General features: G+C 39.5%; 1 long non-coding RNA gene across 1 annotated transcript; it reads right to left on the reverse strand.

The window, feature by feature from the left end:
* Positions 1-1,489: 1,489 nt before the first annotated feature.
* LOC124866181 lies at positions 1,490-4,963 on the reverse strand. Its single transcript, XR_007037741.1, has 3 exons — positions 2,828-4,963; positions 1,854-2,331; positions 1,490-1,722 (listed from the first exon to the last, which is right to left on the reverse strand). It is a non-coding gene; the product is annotated as an uncharacterized LOC124866181 (long non-coding RNA).
* Positions 4,964-7,868: the final 2,905 nt, after the last annotated feature.

Consider the following 7,868-nt stretch of genomic DNA (forward strand, 5'->3'; position numbering starts at 1 on the left):
ATAATCTTAATTTCCTTACAGAACGCCTTACAGATTTTTTAGGTAGCCACTGAAATTAGTTTCCCCACAGGACACATTACTGGGGTTCTCAATCTGCTGTATTTTATTGTTCATAGAAACAAAAATAAACATATGTCCAAAATACAGAAACATGGAAAATGGTCTGCACTTATACAGCACTTTATCAAATCTGAAGACTCCGAAGCTCTTTCCACTACAATCAGTCATCCACCCATTCATACACTGACAGTGGTGAGCTACATTGTAACCATAGCTGCCCTGGGGCAGATTAACAGAAGTAAAGCTGCCATACAATTGGCGCCACCGGACCCTCTAACTACCATCAGCAGACAAGGCGGTGGAAGTGTCTTGCCCAAGGACACAAAGACTGAGACGGACGGAGTGGGGGTTCAAACCGGCTCCATCCACCTCTCACCAGTTACAGGGCGTACCCCTACCATCTGACCCACAGTCACCCTTCCACCATGGACTCATACAAAATTCCTCTTGTCCACCAGTTTAAAAGCTAGAATGTGGCAGTTAAACAAAAAGTAAATACACAAGAAAAAATGAGAAAACATGGCAGTGGTTCTGGCTGTACATAGAACTAAAACAAAAACATTTACAAAATATTTATCAAAACCCACTAAATGTATGGAAAATACATAGTTTTACAAGAACTTAACATTCCACAGCAGTGTCTTCTTCACTTTAGTACTCATACGTTTTCCCTGTTTATACAAACAGGAAATGGCTACCTCAAAGCCATGCTCCACAGACAGGCCTTCTGACCCATGTTGTGATTATGAATATATTATTTAATATTAATAGTTTAATATTTTATTAAATAATAATTCGGTCCGTTAAGGGTTGTCCTGTGAATACCAGCCAAATAAGAATGTGGTATTAGGACAAAATTGAAAGGGATGAGCCAAGCTCTGACATTATTGAACAGCAAAACTCTGCACAGACACAGAATGAATTCACACAATGTCTTAAAATACAAGAATTTATTAACAAAAATAAGTCAACTCAAAGTCAAACATATTTCAATCAACAAACTCTTTACTATGCTAAAACAATCCAACTAAACTACCAAGCAGAATTAAAGAATAAGGAAGACTAATGGGCTATGTACAATATAAACAAGTTGATTAAAGATGATTGAAAATCATGACCAAAAGAGTGATGCAACATTAACATGCAATGTTTGAGAACCAAGGATTATCTTGAAGAATCTGGAAATGAAGTTAAGTTAGTCTTGGAACTAAATTAGGCAATAATTGGTATACCTTCAAACAACCATTCACAATGCAAGATCAAATAAAACATTCTGATAAAACATTTTAAAGAATGATTTGCTGAATAAAACCTTCTGGATGACCAATTCTCACTGGTGTTTAATTAGCTGCCTTTATTTAGTGAAATAATATGTAAGGAAATATCATTTTATATAAATATTATTATTATTATTAATATCATATTTAAGGAAATATTATTTTGCATAAGAACCAAACCTTTTGGATAAATGGGTCTTAATGGTGTTTAATTAGCTTCCTTTATTTATTAAAATAATATTTAAGTAAATATTATTTTGCATAAGAACCAAACTGTTGGGGTCTGGAGATCTTGTGTTGTGTTTTGTTTACCTGCAATTAACATGGCTTCTTCACCAGAGGGCGCCTGAGATTCAGGCTGGAGGAACACAGGTGTTATCCATCACTACAATCGAAGGAGGAGTATAAGAGATGTTGGCTGTCAGTACTTTGACGCCTGAGTGTTTGCCATAGTGTTAACTAACCGGCCAAGATCTGGTCTTGTATCCTTGAACAAACTTTAGAAAGATAACTTACCTGTTGTGTGCTCCTTCCAGGTTTCATCTGACCTCTGGCTCCTGTTGCCTCGTTCCAACCTCTCTAAAGCCCAGAAGCTTTGATTCTCCAAGCGAGATTCCTCGGTTCAGTTTCCAACTGACAGCTACATGTTTAGGGTTCCTCCCGAACGCCTGCAACGAATCCTGCTCACCCTCCACCAAACTCACACAGCCCACCGCCTGCGGTGCCCCACCATCCTCAGGGACACCTTCAGGTGCAGTAACCCAGCCAACGGAGATGCACTTCACTCTCCCCACTTACCCGGACTCAGAGGCCTTCCTGGATCTCCTCTCTGAACCTCAACGTACCTCTCCTCCATTGGACCAGCCACCAAAAACCTGTCAGCAAAATTACAGCTCTGGATCTTATCTGTCAACTGAAAGAAAAAGGAACCCAACTCACCTGCTGTCCTTCCCTTTCAGTTGCAGAGTCGTTTCCTGTCCGACCCTGAACGCCCCTGTAAAAGGAAGAAAATAAACTGAATAACTTTTACCTATCTCCTGAGTGTTGTCTGCATGTGGGTCAGAGGCGTGACCCAAACCTTTTGGATAAATGGGTCTTAATGGTGTTTAATTAGTTATCACATTTAGTAAAGTAATATTTAGGGAAATATCATATTCTATATTGGAAACTAACAACTTTTCTGGGTAAATGATCTATAGCTGACTCATAAAGTGGGCGAGCACGTATTCTTAGCCATTAACAGTTGGAGCAAACAAAAGAAGCTTATAGCTTGTCATCAGAATCAAACACATATCTTTAAAATACCACCAATAAAGGGGTTGAAATGCATAAGCATGGATGTCACGATTTTCTGTGTTTAAAAACCACCCTTTAAATAAAGTTTGTCTTAACTTTCAAAACAGAACACATCATTAGATGATTTTCTCAAACGTCATTAAACAAACATTATTCAGATTATTTAACTCTAATCTTCTCTGCCCAAACACTACCTCTTCCATGAACCGTGCTGAGGAGAAGTTGTCCTGGGCGTTGAGGAAAATACTTCCACGTGTGGGTAAACAAAGGGTTAGCTTGCAGCTAACCTCCATAGCTGTGGGGAAGGGTTTTTAGCTGGCCCGGCCGAACCGTACGACAAAGGCACCTTCGGCTCCTTGAGTGGCCGCCATGCGGCGAGGTAGCTGTCGCTACCTGGACGTGCACACAGGAAGGCGGGCGATGCAGTCCCGGCCTTCTTTTCCAGGCCGTGGGGAAATCTGCTTCTATTATGGCTGCTTCTGGAGGCCTCAGAAGAAAAGCCAAGTCACGCTTGTCTCATTACACCCTTTATATAAATGAATGCCGGATACTCAAACATCAAATCATTACTTAACTTCATTGCATGTGATCGTAGTTACTTTTGGATCCAAATTGAAGAGTCATGTCTGCTTGCCAGCAAGGAGACATACGTGCATTTGGTGCCTCTCCTGTCCGGTTCCCGTCTGCAATCTGCATGGAAAGAGACCTGTTTGTTGGAACGTGGGGTTTTTATTCAAACAGTGAAGTCACGGGAAGTCCGCTATTAGCCTTCCTGTTTCTGGCTGTGCTGGAAATAGGTTAATGCGATTTATTTTGAAAGTTCCAGAAAAACTCTCACTGACCTTTAATGTTGTAACCCATGGCTGGGTCCCAACATCCATCTGCTTTAGAAATACACCATTAGGTTATAATAATGACTGCTTACTTCTCAAATGTAATTAATCATACAAAAATATTTCAAGAAGGAATGCAAGTATTTTCCTTTCCTCCTTACTGTAAGAGAAACATAGTGTCTCCATTTGTGTCCAAGCAAAAGAACAGGAAGAACCCAAGATGCTTTCTGGGAAAATATTGGGAAAGGTGCTGACAAGTTTGAAACACTGCCATCTTGTGGCCACATTTTGCAGCTACATGGAACAATGTCGTGTATCATGTTGAGTGTATGAATCAGAATCAGAATCAGAATCAGAAAAGCTTTATTGCCAAGTACGTTTTTGGACATACAAGGAATTTGTTTTGGCATGGAACATGCAAATTATAAACAATGTATACAAATAACGTAGACTTTTTCAATAACAATTTTGCTGTAACATCCCAAGTATAAAAAATGTTATTACAACCTTTATCATCTTAAAAAGATACTTATTCAATTCAAATTCAATTCAAAAATACTTTATTCATCCGAAAGGAAGGACCACAGAAGGACCACAGAAGGTCCTAAGCTACCTCGTGAAGTACAGTCTGCTCTGTCCCTTCTTGTAGACGACTTCACAATTGCATCTTCACTCCAGTCTGTTGTCCAGGTTATACTCCTCCACTTCTTCTCCATGATAGAAATACTGTTTGACCTATTGTTGTTTCTCTATCTGACCAAGGTGGAAATTAACCTTAGAAATTTACCACCAGCTGAATAAACAAGGGGTTGTATGGTTTGCAAACTATCTTATAGGTATAATCCATACGATTCTAATAGATAAGGGGATGCCACAATATTAAATTCTTGTCCCATTATTCTGTCTCTCTCAAATGTATACATTAAATTGCCAAAAGTATTGGGTCACACCACCAAATCAATTTGGCTATTTTGTTTGTCTGATGTTAAAATGTGTTTTATGATCTGAAACTATAAGGAGTGACAGAAAAAAAACTTGAAGAAGTCTGTTGGGGGCAAATACTCTTTCACATCACTGCCCATGTGGTTTTGCATAACACGGTGATAGGTTTTCTGACCAGTGAATGGACCAACGATAAACAGGTGAAACAACTTTTTTGACATCTGCCAAGTAACTGACAGGATTTGATGCATCATCTTCTTCCTCACTCTTATGTATTGAATAAAGGTTTCTGTGTAAATCTTTGTGCCAACCTGAATAACAAAATAAAACAGAATATGGGCTACCCAGAAGAAAATAATCTGTCTCTGACGCTCTATTATTTGTCATGGGTTCCTTCAACCTGCACCTTCTTGGAATCCTGTTTGACTGCTTAAAAATACAACTCTAACACCAACACTCATGTACAGGTCTGGTGAGGCTTACCTTCACTTTCTGGATTTTCTGTGTCATAAGGTTCTCTGTGCAGCACTTTGTGAAATTGCAACAGACAGAAGAAAATCCCTCATCCGACAGACAGTGCATGGAAAGCTGTGCATATTATCACTAAGGCTTTTGGGGGATATAAAAATGGAGATTCAAACACTTTGTTGGAGTCAAAGATCATTAAACCCTCAACAGGTTAAATGGCTGAGAGAAACACATCACTCCTTCTCCTCTCTTATTATGTTTCCACTCTGTCAGAGAACAGGGCTGTGGCTCAAGACTTTATTACTCTGTGTGATAAGACTGATAGCTGTTATGCTCATGTGAACCTCAGCGCTCACACTGAAAGACTCCAAGCTCCAATCAAACGCAGACGCTTTCAGTCAATAACTCCCAACAAACCGGAGAAGGATCAATGTTCCTGTTTTATGGAAACTGTTTTGAGTGTTTAGTTTTGCCATTGTTGGGGGATGGAGGGGAGTGAACGGGCTGAACCTTAAAGCACCAGCAGACTAGAAATGTGATTACACCACTTAGTTTTTGAGTTTAGGGGAAATTGGTTGTTCTGACTTTAATGAAAAATATGTTTTATGTCCTCAATCCAGGAACATTAAAGAATGGGCTTTTATCCCTCAGAATAAAGGAATGAAACTCTGAGCTGTTGGCTTCACTATTCACTAACCATCACTTTTATATATGGATGCCTTCTGACACATTAAAGAGATTTATAGCATGAACTTATACTGTAAAAGACTTAACAATGCATGTGTGTATGTGAAGCCATCTTTAGAGCTCTTAATGTGATTGAAAGAAGGTTGGGACTCAGTGATTTAAAAGGGGTTTATTGCTCTGATCCTTTTTTTATTTCCTAGAAGTTAGATCATATTTCATTTCCCTGAGACAATACTTGTAGAACCACCTTTCACTGCAATTACAGCAGCAAGTATTTTGCGGTACGTCTCCAGCAGCTTGGCACATCTAGAGTCTAGAACCTTTGCCCATTGTTCTTTGCAAAATTGCTCAGGCTCAGGCATCTAGGGTGGAGAGCATCTGTGAACATCAATTTTAAATTCATGCCACAGATTTAGAACTGGACTTTGACTAGGCCATTCTCAAACATAAATATGTTTCAGCCTCCATTCCATTTCAGTTCAATCCATCTTCCCATCTACTCAGACTAGCTTCCCTGTCCATGCTGAAGAAAGTGATTCCCAGAGAAGGATGTTGCAATTGGCATATTTCACCATAGACATTTGTCAGGATGACCTGCAGTGTTAGTTTTCCATGTTTTTGTCCTCCACTGGTTTGCTTTGTCCCCTTCATGTCTTTTGGCAATCTCTAAATGGGACTTGTAATTGCCTTTTCTACAACGCTTTTCTTCCTGCCACTCAGATCAGATTTGTAAAGTGCACGTTTATTGGTTGTCCTGTCAACAGATTCTCCCACCTGTGGATCTCTGCAACTCCTCCAAAGCCACCATCTCTTGACTTCTCCTTAATGCTTTCCTTGCCCAGCCTGTGGGTTTAGGTGGAAGATCGTGTGCTATATTTTTCATTTTCAGACGGAAGGCATATTCATAATCTCATTCTGAGATTATATTACCTCAGGTGGTTAGGGGGGCTTCTGATTTTATGTAGGGGTATCGCAACGAAGGGGATTTTTATTTCTAAAAACATTTAAAAACTACGTATTTTTTTCCTTTCTCTAAACAGTTTTGTGCCACTTAGTTGGTTATGGTTGGTCTCATAAAATCTCAGTAAAATACTTTAAAGCTCGGGGATGTAATGTGACAGAATTTCATTATAAACACATCCATTGATTGGTGCACCATCCCAGTTTAAATTACTCTCCTGCTTGATTTTCTTGTTCAATCTTTCACCATCTGAAAATTCAGATGGATCATGTGCTATTAACAGCTGTTTAAAGGCTCAAAGTGAGGGTCATGTATGAATCTTGAGTTATTGTTTGAAAGATGCAGTGTATTATCTTTGTTACATGTTCATCTCTACAGCATATTTAAGATCTACTGCTTTCATGTTCCAAGCTTTTCTTATTCTTTTCTTACTCATTTTCTTTATTCGCTCAGCCTTGTTCAGGGTAGAAGGACGCTGAACATGGGTGTGTCCCGGATCATCAGCAGTTAACCTTACATGCATGGTTTTGGAGAGCAGGAAAAGCCAGAGGGAGAACAAGAACATATCTTTTTAACTGTGAAACAAGAGTTCTAGCCAATAGACCACCATCCGGGCCCTGCTCTAAACTCACCCTGACTAAAATATATGTTGTTTTGATTGTGTCAAATTCATGATTTAATGTGAAAATCATGGATGACAGAAAACTGGAGACACTATTTAAATTCCCTGAAAATGCCACATGTAAGGGCTTATAAACTCTCCAATAAGAGAGTCGACAAGTGAATTGAATGGGCTTGTGTGTAAAAATTTGAGTGAAAAACTAGGAGCTGTGTGTGTGTGTATTCCTCAGTTAAAACTGTTAATGCTTTTAATCCCTTTGCCACCTTTCCCAGTGGTCAGATGGCTTTAAAATAAAAACTCAATCTATTTTATTGTCCTTGAAAACACACGCGCACACACACACACACGCACACACTTTGAGCTTGTCAGTCTGTTTCCTGCCGCCCTGTAGTGTGTGTTTAAGTGAATCACTGACGTGTGAGAGCTTTGCGACTGACAGGCTGTTAATCCTTCACCCCCTCCTCCTTCCTTTACCTCCATCCTCATCTCTCTTCCCTCCTGCTCCTCCTTCTCCTCCCAGTCTGTTTCGAGTTTTCTGCTTTCTCTTTATTACCCTCTTATTTTTCATTCAGTACTCACCTTTGCTGTTTGTCCAAACTCTTTACATTGTTGTCCTAAATGTTGTTCTTCTTTGCTGTTCTTGTCATCCATCCTCCTTCCTCCTGCTTTAATTCTCCATTTTGTGTCTTGTTTTCATCTTATCCTCTTTACTTTCATAGTCA

Source organism: Girardinichthys multiradiatus, chromosome 3 (genome assembly GCF_021462225.1).
Source record: "Girardinichthys multiradiatus isolate DD_20200921_A chromosome 3, DD_fGirMul_XY1, whole genome shotgun sequence".
NCBI classification, from domain to species: Eukaryota; Metazoa; Chordata; class Actinopteri; order Cyprinodontiformes; family Goodeidae; genus Girardinichthys; species Girardinichthys multiradiatus.